General features: G+C 49.9%; 1 protein-coding gene across 3 annotated transcripts in view; it reads left to right on the top strand.

Annotated features, from left to right (window-relative positions):
• The first annotated feature begins 8,619 nt into the window (after nt 1-8,619).
• Nucleotides 8,620-18,442, top strand: part of RASSF4 (Ras association domain family member 4) — a 37,713-nt gene continuing 27,890 nt past the window's right edge. The window contains exon 1 of one of the 3 annotated variants that reach the window (XM_084765933.1): nt 8,620-8,756. The gene's annotated coding sequence lies outside the window, so the exon portion shown is untranslated. Of the gene's footprint in view, nt 8,757-9,561; nt 9,675-18,442 lie in introns of those variants that run through there. The other 2 variants (XM_084765934.1, XM_084765935.1) reach the window with 2 other exon arrangements.

The raw sequence follows: 18,442 nt of genomic DNA on the forward strand, positions 1-18,442 counted from the left end.
TTCCTGGGAAAATGTGAGCAGATGTCTCTCCACTCCACTTGGGTGGGGCACCAACAACAAACACACATAAGGATCCCATGCAGGTCTAGCCTCGTGAGTTGGTGACTTTATTGGGTTTACTTACAGGTAGGGAGTTGGTTGCAGCAGCATAGATGACTCAGAAGTGGGCTGTGTCACTGCAAAGCCACCCCAGTGTGGGTGAGGACTCTCAGGAGCTGGGGTCCCAGGTGCCTTAGCTGATCAGTGTGTCTTCACTATCTGTCCATCATTTATCCGTCCTCATCTGTGTACACACACACACACACACACACACACACACACACACACACACCACCACCACCACACCTACCCACCCCACCCCACCCTGAAGAGCCTGCAAGCAGTTTGGCTTTTCAGGGCTGATTTCTCCCCAGCGGTTGTTTACTGCTTCTATAACCTTGTAGTGGAACCCTGGGAATCTCCTAAGCTCCTGCTTCGTCGGATATGGTTTCCTTGGTGCATTTCCTGGGCCTCCCTCCAGAATCAGAGTGAGATGCTGATCAGATACCATCATCTTGGGACACGAGGAGCGTGGCCCAAGGCAACAGTCTGAAACAGTCAGATTAGTCTTCCGCTGAGATCAAAGCCAGTCTCCCCTTCAGTGGAGCCAACAGAAGGCAAATCACAAGCAGTGTGAAGCAGCCCCAGGCATGTGCCCTGCTGTGGACATTTCATCTCCTCCCAACCTTGTGCCCTAGGAGTCCTGGTCTGTTTCAGTCCCACCTTGTGGATGGGGAAACCAGAGCATGAAGAATTTAGTCATGCGCTCATTAGCCCGCACATGAAAATAGTGCAGTGTCTTCCTCCGCTGGGCTCCAAAGGCTGGGGCTGGCAATGGGTTTCACCTGCTGGTGCCTTTCACCTGCTTTTGCCTCCAGAGCCCACTCAGAAAGCCCTGCTTCTGTGAAGGTGTCTCTTGAGAGTTAGAACACTCCCTTGCGGCCAGAGGCTGGAGGCAATTAAGGCCCAGAGGCTAAGAAAACTTAGAGGATCCAGAAAGCAGGAGTTAGAGGACCCAAGCTCCCTCCCCAGCGCTGTGAAAGCAGTGGTGCTCAAAGCAGACACTGCCTGAAAGTTGTGCGGGGACCCCAGGGATGCAGCTTCTGTGATGTAGCTGCCTTGGAGCCCACACGCCAGTTAAGTAGCCCTGTTAACACGCTGGTTCACTGGGCCAGACTTGGCGGGATCGCTTCTGTGGTCTGCCATTGGTGTCCGATGTCGGGTGGACAGACATTTACTCTCATCTCCCTGCATCCCTGGGTGAGGAGAGTTTTGGCCTAGTGTCCTGTCTTGGCTTGGGCAGAAGAAACAAACAGTGTAAGGCAGGCTTAAACAACACACACTGACGTCTCCTTATTCTGGCAGCTCAAGATGAGCATGGTAAGGGGCTGGAGAGGGCCCCACTTCCTGGTTCATGCAGCTTCCATGGCAGAAGCCATCTCTCTGTGTCTCTTCTTACTGTGACACTGCTCTCACACTTGCAGGTTCCGTGCAAATAACCCAGTCACTTTCCACTAGCCCCAATGCCCAACGCCATCACGTTGAGGACCAAGACTTGGGTAGATGAATTTGGGGGAGTGGGCACAAAAACACTCAGTCCTGAATAGACACTTTGCCTTCCTTCTACTTAAGTCAGCTGAGACCCAATTTATCAAGGATGGAGAAGAGGACAGGAAATGGTTAATAGGGAAGATGGGGGAAGTGGGGGGTTGGGATAGCCAGCTTGGGTAGAACTAGGCATGCCAAAAGCTTTCAGTGCAGGTCTTGACAGATTTACTTTATTTCCACCTTTATGAGTGACAGACACAAACAGCAACAAGTGATGGTAAGCCAGATAAAGAGGTGGGAAGTGAATTGGGAACAAGCAGCCCTCAGACAGCCCAAGGTGACGTTGGCTCTGGTTCTGCAACATCCAACCTCTAAAATCATGGCATTCTATTTAGTCCGTCTGTAGAATCTTCAACATGGGTGTGGCGTTTTAGAGAACTTAGTTCACAGAATTCTGTGTTTATGCCACACTGAGCACCTGCTAGCCCACACCCTAACAAGCAGAGGCAGACCTCTGCCTGCTGCCATTTGAGCCTCCTTGTGATCACGTGCTTAGAGTGCCCCTCCCCCATGTGTGATGGGCAGAAAGTGTTGTAACAACTACCCCAGGCCTGTCCCCTGATGTCTCCAAGCCTGGTATAAGAATCCTAGCCTCAGCAAGGCTTCCCTGGCCCCATGCCCTTAAGAAGCAACCTCCAATCCCTTGGGATCTCTAGCAAAATTGACAGAGACACCAGCTCAAACAGCATCTCCAAGACACCACTCCCCTGCCCCAGAGCTGGCAGCCCCCTCCCCAACACTCTCCCCTTAACTGCAGCAGCTGTTCCTCATTCCTCCATAGGCATTTTCAGTTCCTGATGCTGTGGTTGTGGGTGGCTCACTGTGCCCCCTGGTCAGACTGCCTTCCTCTAGCAGGGAGTCTCTCAGTTCCCTAGAGCTGTGGTTCTTGGGCATGGTGATCCGCAAAGGGAGCAGACTTCTGCCTGTCCAGCCAGTTCCCTTCTCTCCTCACCTGCTTGCTCAGCACCACATGGCTCCCAGCCACTGTCTCCAGCTGGGCTTCTTCCCATGAACAGCCTTTGCTATCCGTAGAGTGGGAAGTTTCACCTCACACCTACCCTCCCCTTGGACAGCCTAGCCTCAGAGAGGCCCCATCTCTAGCTTTGGCCAGTGGAAGTGAGAGAAAGCCTCTGGAAGGATTCCTCCGCACTAACAGGAACATTACTGTAGCATCCCCTCCTTTTTCTCCCTTGAAATGTGAATGTGCCTTCTTCTGGAAGTTCAGAAGCCTTTGGCAAGCAACAGAAGCCGCGGAACCAAAATGCTGAAGATGACAGACGACAGACTGTGGTCCCTAAAGACAACTTTCAGATGCTGAATAAACCAGGCTCAAGACTATCCATATTTGGGCTTTTCATTATGTGAAATGATGAAGTCATCTTTGTTTTCTTTGTTTCCTTATACCTAAAAGAACCTTAAGGCACAGTGCAGCTTATGTGTCCTTCCGCAGGTTTGGCAGAGAGAAAAATTAATGAAGTCAGGCTTTCTGCTTGCTTTATAAATAAAGTTTTATTGTCAAACAGTGACATCTATTCATTTCCTTATGGTCTATGGTCACTTTTGCTTGAGTAATTGCAAGAGAGTTGCAGGGCCCTGAAAATATGAAAGCAGCTTCCATTGCCCCTTCACAAAAAAAGGTTGGGCGATTTATAATATAGACTCACAAGGCCAAGGAAAAACAAAAGTCCCCCAAATTGCCACAGACAGCATTAAAGCATGAAATCCCAGGTGCGTGTCATTAACCAGTTGTGTGTTCAAGGCCAGCCTGAGCTACATAGTGAGACTAAGTGACATACAAGGAGAAGAGGATGGCTTGACCCTGAGGAATCCTCGAAGGTCTCTATGGACTCACACTTTGTATGGCATCTGTGCTCATGGGGACGAGGCAATGTAGACTACTCGCCAGAATAGGCCGCCACTACCTACGATGACTAATTTCATGTAGCAGCTTAGCTGGCTTCTAGGCTGGCCCAGACACCTTGCTGTTGGATCAAATGTCAGGCTGGTTGCTATAGTGCAAATATTTTAAGTGAGATTAACATATAACTCAATAAGTCCTTAAATAAGGAGAATAATGGCTTCTGTGGTGTGGATGGGGCCTCACTTGACCAGTTTGTGGCCTTCAGAGGAAAGACTGAGGTTTTTATGATGAAAGCACATCCCTGCCAGCCATTTTGCTCAGCGGTGTGCTGAGTTCCCAGCTCGCTGGCATGCAGACTTCAGATTGCAACATCAACTCTTGTCTTAAGAGCCTGTGGGTCCCGCCTAACAGACTTTCCATTCACCAACCGGTAACCTCCTGAGTCACTTCCTTGGGCAACTGGTTCCAGTACACTATGGATACCCAATTAGGCAGATACTCAAGACCCTTAATGAAATGGCACAGTGTTTTGCTTCTATATACTCTGATCTCATTCCATAAAGCAATGTGAACATAACATAAGTGATTCTCACCCTGTAACATGTAGGGACCAACAACAGGGAAAGTGCTATAGTGTTAGTACAGTTGCAATGCTTTTTCTGTTTATGTTTGAACTCCAGTTGGTCAGATGCGGAAGACACAGACACCGATTGCCGGCTGCATACATGCCTTATCTGTGCTGTTCCTCTGGTGAATCCTAATGAACACACTGGTCATTCTGCTCTCCAGCTATGATGACAGGGTTTATCCTTTTCATCAAGAGAGAGCTTCTCGGATAAAAAGCCAGGGCCCGTTGCAAAATGGAGACAAAGCGTTAGAAGTCTAGCAAGTCTATGGCTCTCGCCTGCCCCCAGCATACAAGTCTTGGGACCCAGTCACAAAGACTAAAAGCAACCTGGGGTGGGGTGGGGGTGGGGCTTTAGCTCCAGAGAGGGGAGGTCAACCCAACTGAAGCATCTTTTATTTCTTCCTGTCAACGCCACAAGCTGGAGGCCAGCCTGCCCCTGGCCCCAGGGATGTTTTGCATTCCTCAGAAGCCTCTTAAATTTCGGTGAATTCCCTGGGATGCTTTGTGTTAAGAGACACCCAGAGCTGGACAGATGGCCCTTGTGTGTGAGAGTGCTCTGTGCTCCCCGAGGCTCCTTGTCTCTTCTTCTGGGAGGTCTCTGTTTCCTTTGGCGGCTTCACATCCTGGCTTGAGGGAAGACCCTGGTTCCTGTGTCTCCCTATTCTCAGGAACTAGGGTTCCTAGGCAATGCCCCGGTTTTTTGTGGGGGTCTGAAGGAATAACAACATAGAGCCACTTTCTCCCATTGGAAAGCAGCCGGCTGGGGAGCAATCCACCATGCACCATTTGTATCTTCTTTTAATGACGCAACAGTTCAGAGCAATGACACCGTTGGTATAATTCTGCTCAACAGTTTTCCTTTTCCTCAGCTCTTTGGAGCCCAAGCCCTAGCGGGGTGGAAGGAGACAGCAGTGTGGATGCCTGGTGAAGAACCCCAAGTGTTTGGAGGTGGCTTGGGGGGTGGGGATGGGAGGGGTCTCAGATAGTATTGAACAAGAGCCCTGAAGGCAGGGGAAGCCTAAGGAAGCTTGAGCAAGCCCTTCCTCAGACTTCTCATTTGTACTCTTGGATGGAGGAGCCACCTTCTCCCTCCATGAGCTTTATTTCCTCAATCAGGAAGATAAAGTGAGAAGAAAAAATGGCTAGTCAAGGTGCTCTCTGATGATGATTCCAGACCAGCCTGTCCTCCCACGTGCTTTGGGAACAACTATTGGTTCCACATCTGGCCCCATTACCCCCGGACTAAATGGAGAAAGGGATTGAGCCAAGAGTTCTCTCAGCTCTTAGCAGCACTTCCGGTCACGTGACCGGTAAAGACTCCTGGGAAACTAGCTAGCACTTAGGATTTAGCAGCTTGGAGTACAAAGGCATTTCTAAAGCATTGCCATAAGGGGGAGAGGGGATGCTAGTCAAGTCCGCAAGCATGTGCACTTTTAATGAGAAAGCAGTTGTGCTTGTGCCATTGAAATTTATGTCTATTTGAGGAATAAATGATCATTTCCAGGCTGGGTCTGATATAGGTTGAGGAGTCCAGAGTTGTTATTTGCCCTTTAACAAGTGGAATCGGTGAAAACCATTTGACACAGAAAAGGTGCATAGGCTCTGGAAATCCCAAGGCAAGCCTTCACAAAGCCTTCTGCATTTTCAGCGCTCTCTGCCCTCACCCAGGGGCCACGCCCAAGCAAACAGCACAGGCAGCGATGTGTGCTGGGCTCTGCAGCAGATCAGGTGCAGTCGCCAGCCACAGAAGCCCCTTTGGGACCACACTAAGTCATGGGACAATTGCTTACAAAAGACATTTGTTCTGAGCCTCATGTTGGAGATGGTGAGGAGAGGAGATCACACAAAGCCATCTGCCAGAGGCCTTAGGAAACCAATCGCTAATTTTAATTCAAAATTCTAACTTACTCTTTTTTGTTGTGGTTATTTATTTGTTTGTTTGTTTTAATTTTTCTTTTCTGTTTTTTGAGGGGGTTTCTAGACAGGGTTTCTCTATGTAGCCTTGGCTGTCCTAGAACTCCATCTATAGACTTAAGGGTCTGTGCCACCACCAACGCCCAACTTACTCTTTAAGGGAATGGCCTTGAAAGAGGTTCTCAGAGCCAAGCACAGTGATGCACACCCATCGTCCCAGCGCTTGGAAGGTGGAGGCAAGATGACCAGCCTCAGCTACATAGCCATGGTGAGTTCTGGACCAGTCTGAGCTGTCTCAAAAAAGGAGGGTGGGTGGGGGTGGCTCAGCAGGGAAAATGCCTGCCCCTCAGCCTAATCACCTAAATTCTGGGACCCACATGATGGAGAAAACCAGCTCTCATTCATTGTCCTCTACCCTCCATGAGTGTGTGGTAGAAATACACACACACACACACACACACACACACACACACACACACACACGATAGATAGATAGATAGATAGATAGATAGATAGATAGATAGATAGATGTAAAATAAGGTCCTTAAAAGAAAAGAAAACAGCTTAAGGGGTGGCGCACACCTTTGATCCCAGCACTCAGGAGGCAGAGGCAGGTGGATCTTTGTGAGTTCAAGGCCAGCCTGGTCTACAAAGTGAGTCCAGGACAGCCAGGGCTGCCACACAGAGAAACCTTGTCTCAAAACAAACAAACGAAAACAAGAAAGAAGAAAGCAAAGTGATTTTCATCTTATGAAAATCTATTAGCCTGGGTTTCAGAATTCATGTGTCTGTCTAAATTATAATCTCAGCCCGTGAGCCCCTGAACAGAGGGACAAAGATGACTTCTCAGTTGCCTTAGAATAAAATCTTATGCCAAGATGTCTCAAGCCAACCTAGAGCAGAGCAGACCCTGAGGGGCAGCCTCATCCAGGACTGTTCTATGGGCTTTAACAGCACCCAGGGCACCTTAAACTCCCCACTGGCAAATGAAGCTGAAGTTTTTTCTTCCTGGCTCGTGAGTGAAAGAGTGGGCCAGGAAGTTAGGTTTCCATTCGACCTCCAGAGGAAAGGAGGGTTCGGGACATCTCAAGCATAGGTCCCCATCCAGGCCAGGCCACAGCGTGACCTGGAGCAGAGGGCATGATTCATGCTAGAGAGCCCAAGGGAGACTGGCCCTCATTTGGGCAAGGATGGATTGGAGAACTTGGGTGTTATGGTGGAATTTTGTGCACTTGGTTTGTAAAAGCTTTTAGAAGCATCTCAGTTCTGACGATGCCAGCCTTGGGCTGTGGAAAGAGACATGTACTCACTCCTATGGACCTCCAACCACAGGACCCCGAGTTGGCAGAAAATGGCTGAGTTGGAGAGGGACCCTAGACTGGTCACCTTTAGCCCCCTGCAGGTCGGGGGAAACAGACACAGACGCAGAGCCTGCAACACAGGAAGAAAAGATCAGGGCACAATCTCTTTGCTCCCAATTTCACCAGCTATAATAACTACCATAATCTGCAGAATTGGAGTCGGGGATTTAAACGCCGCATTGCTTTTCAAACACGCGAATGTTTACATCTTTAGAAGCCCCACGGCATACTCTAAAATGGCCACGTGACCCTAAAAGGATTACAACAAGCCAGGGGCTGAGCTGGGCTGAGCTGATTTACATGGCAGGGGCCACCAAGAGGTCCTGAGGTCAGGATTGGGAATGGTGAAATACAACAGAGCCCACAAAGCTCTCCTGCCCCCACAGCTCCCCACTCAGCTCCCCCTATGCTCCCACGGTGGCCTATGGTTTGGGGCTCTGCCTCAGCGCTGATAAACCTGTGCTCAGAAGTAAGGTACTGAGAGAAGAAGCTACCTATTTAAAGTCACCAGCTCCGACTTCCTTTTTCTTTCTTTCTTCCCTTTTTTCTTCCTTTCTTTCTTCACCCCCCCACCCCCCACCCCCGCCCCACTCCCCCGAGATAAGGTTTCTCTGTGTAGCAGCTCTGGCTGTCCTAGAACTAGCTCTGTAGACTAGGCTGGCCTCAAACTCAGAGATTCACTTGCCTCTGCCTCCCGAGTGCTGGAATTAAAGGCGTGCGCCACCACTGCCTAGCAGCTCCGAATTCATAACGGAGTTTTTTGAGAGGCCATGCCTTTGCTTGCAGGTGCCACCTGGACAATAAATAAATAAATAAATAAATAAATAAATAAATAAATAAATAAATGCCCCAGGCGGATGCGCACAGTGGTAGCTGTAGCGCCTACGCAGAGGTCTTTGTTGAAACCCAAGGGTCTGCGTTACCCAGGCTCCCTGGCCCCTGCCTGTAAATGAGCCAGCCCCTAGGGGCCAGTCTGGCTGCTTTCTCTGTGCGTCTTGGGGTGCCCCCCAGGAGTGGGGACTTAAGTGGCACGCGGAGCGCTTAGTGGTGTTCATAGAGATCAAGCAAGAGGGCAGATGTCCGGGGTCTTCTTGGAGGGTATCGGTAGCGACCGCCCTGGAGGGAGGAGATCAGCTGATAGGCAATGTTGTTGACTAGAGAGAAGGGGCGTGCCTAGCACGCGGAGGGCGTGTCCAGGGGCGGGAAGGGGTGTGTCTTGGGCGGGCTTGGGCGGACCTGACCCCCTGCAGCAGAGGCCGGGCTCTGAGCCCGGTGCCGGCACAATTCTGGTGCAGACGGAGGGACTGCCTTGCTGGTGGCCTCTGGACCGCGCGATGACTGGACGGTGAGTGATGCTCAGGCTGAAAAGGTGATGGGCGTCTTTGGAGCACCCCACCCTCAAACCTGGGGCGGGACGCGATCAGGCGGGGCGCTGGAGCCCGAGCACTTGTGCCCCTGTGCACGAGTCTCCTCCCCCTGCCAGCCTGGCGCACTGCGGGCCTCCAGCCAGGGCTGAGAGTGGCCCTGCGCCTAACAACTCCACTCCTAGGATAAGGCACTTTAGGGGCTAAATCTTAGCAGGACACATGAATGCAACTGCCGGCTACAGCTGTGCTCGCCTCATACTCCTCTCAACCAGTCTCCTAGAGGTAGAAATGCGCTCTTAGAGGCAAGTCGAGGGCTTTCAGCACAACTGTCTGATTTCACAGGTGCACAGCTGTTAGGATGTAACAACGCTGGGATGCAGGCTCATCTAGGCTCTCGTTTCTCAGTCGCTATTTGTGACGGTGGATCAAGAGCAAAGGGCTTTAACGCAGTATGCCATTCACTCCTCACTGTAGGGCCACCGTAGTGCTTTCTTTATCACATTTTCAAATATGAAACCGAGGCTGGAGGGGTTAGAGAAAGCCGGGGCTGTAGCTCAGTTCGTAGAGTGCTTATGTAGCACGCATGAGTCTGGATTCCATCCCAAGCGTTGCATAAATCAAGCGAGGGAGCAGGAGCTGGGGGGGGGGGGCGTGGAGCTATGGGGGCCGGGGGGCGGGGAGGGCTGCGTGTTTAAGTCTTCTTAACATTACCGTCCCCCCCCCCCACCCCCCTGCCTGTGGTTTGCCTGTGTTCCCAACTCTTAGACTGCAGGAGATCGTAGACTGCAGGAGATCGCCTCCTCTCATGTCAGGCCAGCGCCAAGATAGCCAGAGGCATTTTGGAGGACGTTAGAAATGTCACCTCCTACGGGAATTAAAGGGAGCCACATGGGCAGGTAAGGGCTGGGGTCCAGGAATTGAACCCAGGCAGGTTATTCACCTAAGCGACGGTGCTGCTGCCAGGGGACATGGGAAACAAACAAGACTGCAAGGCACGTAGTAGACTGCTGCTTCCCGGTCCCCAGGAGGCTGGAGGTGGGGAGAGGGAATAGAAAGGAAAGGAAGGGACAGCCACAGAGAGGAAGGTAGGAAAGAGAGAAAAGAAATTCATCTTAGGTCACGGTGTTGCTTGCTGGAAGTTGCGCTGGGGTGTGTTTCAGCGCTCTGTTCCGTCTTCGTCTTTCATCAGCCCGTCCTTGGTAATGTTCACACCTGCAGACTTGGCTCTGAAATTAAGGCTGCTGAGCAGATTGAAGTGTCCCTCTGGACCCGGGAGAGCCTGGTGGGTGACATGAGATTGAGAACAGGATTCTAGTCCACGGTTCCCTGAGTCAGAGCCAACGGGGCTATGAGCCATAGAGAAGGAGATCTGAATGTGGAAGTTCAGCCCTGAAGCATGCCAAGTCTCAGCAGAGACACCCTGACTCTGGGGTCTACCAGGAAGCCCTCTGCACTATGCCCCTGTGGACCCGAGTGCTGCTTTCAGGCCTACACTCCACTGTCTCCAGAGTCAGAGGAGCCCTTTGTCCTCTGTGAGTCCTTGGTCCCTTCTCAGCATCTCGCTGTCTCTCTGGAGCCTGAAGGCCAATGTCAAATGTTTGTTGTGGATGAACCCCTGGGATCATAATTGTTTAACTGGTGAGAGATTCCAGGTTGAAAGTAGAAGGGATTTGACAGGGTCACACAGCCAGGCCAGGGTAAGCTTTGAGCCCAGACTCTCAGAAAAGGTGGAATTATTTGACCTCTTAAAAGTACTTTGAGGAAAACATTTTGAAATTGTCTGTGTATGTGTGTGTGTGTAAGTGTGAATTACATGTGCATGCCATGGGTCACACGCGTGCCACTGTGCATGTGTGGAGGTCAGAGAACAACTTTGTGGAGTCATTTTTTTCTCCATCCACTTTTCAATGAGTTCTAAAGATTGAACAACGTAGGCCTTGTCTCGAAAAACCAAAAAAAAAAAAAAAAAAAAAAAAAAGAACGCAGGTACATAGGTCCTCAGGCTTGGGTGGCAAGTGCCTTTACACAGTGTGCCACCGCCACCTTGCTGGCCCTTGAAACTGGTTAAAAGTAAGCTATTAACGACCAGCTGCTCACCCAAAGCTTTTGCAGTTTCTCCAAACTTGTAATTCCCCGAATCTCCTTCCTGCCTCAGGGACTTCCCCTGGGACATACCCTGAGATAGAATTGGTGCTCGCCCGTCCCCTTGCCTGACCTTCAGTAGCAGAGATGGGCTGTGATCTAGTCCTGTAGCTACAGCCCCGAGAGGAACTCCAGGGACACTCTAGACCAGCTGCCCACTATAACTGGCTCAAGAGTTGGCCGAGCAGTTGGGGTCACAGCCCGAGTCAGAATCCAAGAGAGGCTCAACCAGAGTGTTGTCTCGGAGATGCAGAGGACATTCTCAGCCAGGGGATTCATGGTTGTGTGACCTTCAAGTGTGTACTTCCATGCACATGTGAGCACAATCACACTCACACATTTTTCTTGGTCAGGGATAAAGGTGTTATGTTTTCAGAGGAATCCATGTCCCTAGGGATTCCAAGACCTAGCATCTTGTCTCCAGAGAAACCTCGCCTAGCAGCTGCACATGACTCCCAGGCTAGGACAGAGGTAGCCTGGGTATAGCAGATATTAGCGTGCCGAGGAGACCTGGCAGCAGCTAGCACCAAGTAGCCAGGGGGCCTGCTCGGTTGTGGCGCACTTCTGGACCCAGCCAATCTGAGGACGCGTTTCCACAGATCTTCTCTTCCATGAGGCAGGGAGTGAGCCTGGATTGGAGTGGTGGGGACACAAGGCCAGGAAATGTGAGAATGTTGTAAGGGGGCGGGGTGTGGTGATGGGAGGATTGGAAATGACTTTATTGCCTCAGTTTACAGGAAAGAATGCTGGAGACCCAGGGCAGAAACCAGCAATCTATCCTGGAGAAGTGTGGGTGGGGCACTGCCTCTGGGCTGCAATTTACACCAGGAAGTCACAAGGGAGGGGGATGGCTGGCTTGCCGCCTACAAAGGGGCCCCAGAGGACAAGGACCTGTGTCTTCAGAGGAAGGGCAACATTGCCAAGGAGGCCTACAGGGCAGAACAGGTTCAGAGCCAGTCACCAGGACCATAGGGGACATAGAGCAGAAGGGGCCTGGCTAGGCTAGTCAACATGGTCAGGCCAGGAATAGACATGGTGATGTCTCTGTCTTTGTTCGCTCTCCATCACCTCCAGCTGGCAGTGTACACATCCTGCAAGCTGGCTTTCCCAGATGCTGGGACTGGGCAGCTTCCCCCTGGAGCAGGAGGGGTGTGGCTGAGCTAGAAGTCAGTAATGGCAGGGGAGGGGAGAAGAGGGGACATTGGGACTGAATGACTGAGAAGGTAGCAGCTGCCAAGTGGCTGCCCGCTGGCTGTTCTTGCCTCAAGTAGCTGGCTACCTAGGTGGCTGTACTGCTGAGGCCCGACAGACAGCCTGTGTCCAGACAGATCCCCTCAGCAGACAGCTGGCTCCTCTCTCTGGGGAGGCTCCCGCCCTGGGAGAGAGCTGACAGGTGCTGGGATGGCCTTTTAGAGGGTCCTTGTTTTCAGCGCAGGCTTCCCAGTTGTGCAGGGCGGTGTAGCCTGCACCTGCCTCCCTTCTGGCCTGGCAGCCCTCCCCGCTGGAGGCTCGTGGCTGTGCCTGCCTCTGTCTTCCGTGGTCTTGCAGGCCAGGCCACTTTATTTCTTCTTTGGGCTGAATCATACCTAATTACAACTGATACCAGGGAAGGTTAGAATGCAGACAATCAAGTTCTTTGGTTTCACTGACCAACTTACGTTTAACTTGAGAGGTTGACGATACTGCCTACATCCACCATAGTTTGGGAAGGGCCCCATAAAACGGAAAAGCAGGCCACCCGTAGGCTCACAGTAAAAGGCTGTTAGGTGCACTCAGGTCAATTTCCTGAATATTCCACTCCAGGGATATCCCCTTGCTCCTTCTGCAAGCGATCCAGAGCGGCTAGATCCCACGGCGATGTAAAGAGTCAGAATTGGCCTTCTTGCATGAAAAGAGAAAGAAAAGGGCCTAGACCTAGTGCCCGTAAGAGCTCCTGTGGCCTTCGTCCCTCCACGGCAGGCCGAGTGCCAGCTGTCGCTGCCTCCCCGTGCTGGCAGCACAGAGCAGTCGCTGAAGCGGAAAGTGGGGACAACTCACTTATTGTCTGTCCATTGAGGGAAGGTAGCCAGGTATGTCTACTGCCTGAGGCTCCTGTGCGGGCCAGAGAGCACGTCCATCAGCCAGTGAGGCTAGCTGTGCATGGCAGGATGGGGGGGGGGGGAAGGGGAGGTTGGGGAGCAGGATCAGGACAAAGGCTGCTGGGGGAGGGGAGCAGCCCTGCTGAATCCGTCTGTCCAGTTACATCTGCTGTGGCTTTTCAGACTAGGCCGAGTGGCAGGCCAGGCCAGCTGCATCCTCCCCAACTAACTTCTACCAAAAAACATCTATCTGCTTGCTCTATCTGCGCATTGAGTTCCATATAAGGTTATGACTATGTTTTTTTTTTCTTTTTAATTGCAAATGATTGAAAGTAAGCCCTGCCCAAGGCATAGGGAGGTTCAGCACTAAAGAAGCCACCGGTCCAAGAAAATGACCCAAATAGAGAGACACTCCACTCTGCTGCCTGGCAAGAGTAGGTGTGTTCTGTCTTCCAGCTCTCCCTGGCAGCAGTAGTGTCTAACTCACCGCTTAGGTCACGGTGTAACTCACTAAGACACGGGGCATGAGTGAAAGCAGGCTCGCATCAACCCAGTGAAGGGTCTGAAAGGCAAAACCGTGTTCATCTGTTGTCAAATGTGTAGTCACAACCTGCGCCCCGACTCAGGTCTGGCCGCCCATCTTCAGTACGAGAATTCAAAGGGACAAGCTGCAAGTGGAAAAGAGAAGTCAGGTGTGGGTGGCGCACGCCTTTAATCTCAGCACTCCGAAGGCACAGGCAGGTGGATCTCTGTGAGTTCGAGGCCATCCTGATCTACATAGTGAAACCTTGCCTCAAAGAAAGAAAGAAAGTGGGGGGAGGGGAAGGGAGGGGGAGATTTATTCAATGTGGCTACATTGGGAAGAGGGACAAGGAAAGCCAGTGAACCCCACAAGTCCATTTCACCTCCAGGGCCCTGAAGTGCCGTGGGAGTTTGAACAGAGTCGGGATTCATTCATTAACCAGGCCTGGTTAAGGTGTGGCCCTGCCCACCTTTGATCCAACGTTATCTGGGCTTCAGTATGGTCCTGTATGGTTGTGTAACAGGTTGTTAGGACTCTGTGAAATCTCTTTCCAAGAGAAAAATTTCCCCTCTGGCTGGAGCGGTTTCCTTCTCCCAGCATGAGACTTCTGGGGGGAAATCCCCATTTATTTGAGGTTCATTGTTTCCATAGTCCTATAGCCAAATTGAAAGACGCAAAGTATCTCTAGAATATCTTCATTTCTGCCAGGCTGGTTAAACAAATAAGGAGGTGGGAGGGGCCTGTGAGACAGGCCAAGGCTCAGACTCTGGAGCTCTGTGGAGATGGAGTGAGCCTCTGCTCAGGGAGCTAGGACTCGGACAACCAGGGAAACCAAGTGGCTCACTGAAAGCCACAGAGCTGATGAGGACAACAAAGTCAAGCACTGTTCTAGAGCCAAAGCTGTCTCTCTAAGGACCTGAGGCTCCTCCTCCGTGAGACCTACAACCTGCCTGTTTTGCTGAAATGGCCCCTCCTCACTTCCCCCACACCCCCACCCTCACTGCATAAAGACTAGCGCCCCCTCGGCCTCTTATGGACGGCACGCCACACACCTTCCCTGTCAAGTTTCTCTTTTTACCCTGTGCGAAACCGGGTCCTCCCCTGCTTCCATCCTAATCTCCTCAGAGCACCTGATGCTGCCTCAATATAAGAGATGCTCCCACAGCATACGGGGACCTGCTGAGGGAAAACAAGGGAAGGCAGCGTTTCACCAAACCACCACTTGGCGCTCTAGAGGGCAGGCTCTCTCTGCCAATGCCCTACTGTCTACCAAAGCAGTGCCTTTAAATTTTTACCTGTATACATTTCCCATTTTGAATAAAGAGTTCTGCAGCTGAGGAAATGTCCCAGCCATTGGAGGGCAATATTTTTATTGCACGGATGGAAAAAAAAAAAAAATCAAGGCTCAAAAGACAAGGCATGCATCTGTAGCGGCCCAGATCTTAGCAGCTCCCTGCTGGGAGCCTCTTAGGAAGGAAGGCCTTTCAGTTAATAAGCAACCATTGCTTTACTTAAAGGAAATTCTACTTGTAGGTGTTCCTGCTGGGTAGTAAAAGAAAGGGAGTGTTCTTATTCTGCGGGAGACTAAGGATGCTGTAAGCTAAGCCAGGCCATGAGTCTGAAGCCACAGACTAGTCCCATGCCTAACTGCGTGTATGTATGCACTTTGTTTCTCTCTCCTCCCCTCTTCTCTCTTCTCCCCTCCCCTCCCCTCCTCTTATTTCCTCTCATTCCCCCTCCTCCTCTTCCCCCTCCTCCTCTTCCTCCTCCTCCTCCTCCCCAACCCGCTTCTCTCCTATTCACTAAGTAGCCTTCACTGCCTGGACTTCAGTGTGACCAGGCTGGCGTTCAAATTAATAGCGATCCATCGACCTCTGCCTCCTGAGTGCTGGGAGCTATTTTCTAATTTGAATATATTTAAATGTCTGCTATTTTAATGGGATGCTTTGTGATGTTAGTCAGACTGGAATAGGTTATGCTATACTAAGAAATGCCTGGAACACCAGTGTCTGAGCCCAGCAGAGACTGCGTCTCTTTTCAAATGCAAATCCATTGTGGATGGGCCAAGGATTCTGATCCACAGAACGCCTCAGGGACCCAGGCTGACCACAGAGTGGCTGCATCATTAGAACATGTGGCTTTCCAGCTAACTATGGCAATAAGACAGCCACTGGTTCCTTCTCTTTAAAAAGGGTTTTTATGGGGCCTGGAAAGATGGCTCGGTGGTTAAGAGTGTGTATTGCTCTTCCAGAGCGCTGGAGTTCACAATTTTAAATCTAGGTTCCATGTGTGAGGGGATCTGAGAAAACTGTCTTCCTGAGGCTGGCTTGGCTTGCTTTACATCATGATCTCCAGCTCCGTCCATTTCCTTGCACATATCCTCATCTATCTTTTTTCTACAGCTGAATAGAATTCCATTGCATGTGCCACTGTGTCCCTGGCATTAGACAGGACTGGGCTCTTTTTCTTAAAAAAACATTGATGGGTTTGTTGACTTAGAACCCTTTGGACATATACACAGGCAATGGCATGGCTGGGTCATATGCCAGTTCTTTTGTAATTTAATTTTTTTTTTTTGAATCTCCAAATTGATTTTCATTGTGAATGCACAAATGTACATTCCCACCAGCGGGGAATAAGAGGCCCCTTACCCGCCACATTCTTGCCAGTATTTATTTTCTTGATGACAGACAGTCTAAGTGGGATGAGATGGACTCTAAAAGCAGCCTTCATTTGCATCTTTCCAGTGGCCAAGGATGTTGACTGTCTTTTCAAGAAATATTTATTGGCTATTTGTATTTCTTATTTTAAGTGTCTGTCTGGTTCAGTTAGCCTGTTTGTTGATCAAATGGTTCAGATTTTGGTGTTTTTGTGTTTGTTTGGTTGGTTTTTTGTTTTGTTTTGGTTGGTTGGTTTTTTTTTGTTTTTTTGTTTTTTTTTGGCTCTTTATGTATTCTAGATATCAGTCTGTTGTGTAGTTGGCAAAGATTTTCCCACAACTTCTAGGTTCCTTCACTCTGTTTGTTTGTGTGTGTGTGTGTTTGTTTCCCAGGTAACATTATCTGTCAGTTCTTGCAATCATTTCGTGTGCTGTGGGAATCCTTCTCAGGGAGTCCTTGCTCATGTCTGGGGCTTGAGGTGTTTTACCTGTTCTCAAAATTTCGAGCTCGTGTTTAGTTTCATTCTTCTGCACATGAGAGTTTAGCTTTCCAGGCGCATCTGTTAGGTAGGCTGTCTTTCTGCAATGTGTGGTTTGGATAGACACCTTCGTCAAAATTTTGGTGACTACAGCTGTGTGTTTTATTTCTGGGTCACTTTTTCCCCCACACTGATCTAACATCTGCTCTGCTGCTCTTGTTCAGATGCCGTGTGATGTAATGAGGTTGGGTGTGGTTATACCTCCAGCATTGCTTACTCTCCTAAGGATTGCTTTGACTGCTTGGGTCTATATCGATGTTAGAATTGTTTTTCCTAGTTATGTGAAGAATGTCACTGAGATTTGAGTGAGGGCTGTGCTGAGTGTATGTGTTGTTTTTGGTAATATAGCCATTCTCATAACATGAACTTTTGTGAAATAATGGTGAATAATTCTAAATAATATGTTGGGTAATTTTTGATGGCCAACCTATAACCAACTTTGTACTAAATGTGTGTGTGTGGGGGGGGGAGTTGAATTGAGAGCATTTCCAGTAAAATCTGCAACAAGAAAAGGCCGCCAGTTTTCTCCTCTCTTACTCAAAATATAGTGCTTGAAGTCTTAGTGGGAACAACAAAGCAAGAGAAAGAAAGAAAAGGGATGCGAATTGGAAAGGAAGAAGTCAATTCATTCCCATTTGTACGTGACATGGACACGATCCTGTCCTTAAAAAAACCCTAAATACCTTTCAGAAAACTCTCAGGCCCTATAAACACTCTCAGCAAAGTAATGGGATAGAAAGTTGGCATGAAAAGCCAATGGTTTTCTATCTAACCATAGCAGACTTGCCAAGGAAGAAATCAGAGAGGAAGATGCCACTCATGACAGCCTCTGAAAACCAAAACACATGGGCATTCGCTAGAGAATGAGTAGACCCTGGAAATACTGCGTTAAGTGAGCTAATCCAGGTGTGGCGAGACAAATACTGCACATGTGCTCTCAAATGCAGAGCCTCACTTCTGATTTTACATGTGTGTACTTATGTTGGAGTGACTGTGGGTAGGCATCGGGAAATTAACTGTAAATGTGCCATCAGGAAGGTAATCCACACTTGCCCTTTGTAGCAGAAAGGTCAGAACTGGTAACATGGCCCCAAGTTCAGGGAGCTGGGAAAGACTGATGATAGTTTTACATAATCTGGGGCAGCAGTGTTTCTGCCCAAAGCACCCAACTTCAAGTGCTGGCACACAAACTCAGGAAAACTCAGATGTCTGGTTTCCTATAAGTAAGCCAGAAGATCTACCCTTTGGAGTGAGGAATGTGTCCCTGTTCCCTGTGGGTTCTGTAACAGCTGTCCTCTAATTAAACCATCCCTTTAATCACTAGACATGGTTACATTTTTGTTTTTCTTTCTGAGACATAATCTCACTCTGGAGCCCACACTGAATTTGCAGTGATCCTCCTGTCTCAGCTTGGGATTACAGGAATAAGGCTGACTTACATTTTGTATTACTGCTGTGTGTGTGTGTGTGTGTGTGTGTGTGTGTGACAGAACTGACTTGTGGGGGACTTTATAAATCTTGTACTCACGTCAGCATCCCACAACGGGCTGAGCTGTCCTTGGTACCAGAGACAAGTGGTGAGACAGAAAGGCATCTGTGACCACCCCACTGTACACCGGTGCCCCTGGGAGCACCTCTTAAGCAAGCAGGATCATAAATATTGAAGCGGCCCCAGGTCAAAAGCTCTGCCCATCCCTGGCCAGGGTTTGCTTTGCTCCTGTGT

This window comes from Acomys minous (genome assembly GCF_964271855.1).
Source record: "Acomys minous genome assembly, chromosome: 17".
Classification (NCBI taxonomy): domain Eukaryota; kingdom Metazoa; phylum Chordata; class Mammalia; order Rodentia; family Muridae; genus Acomys; species Acomys minous.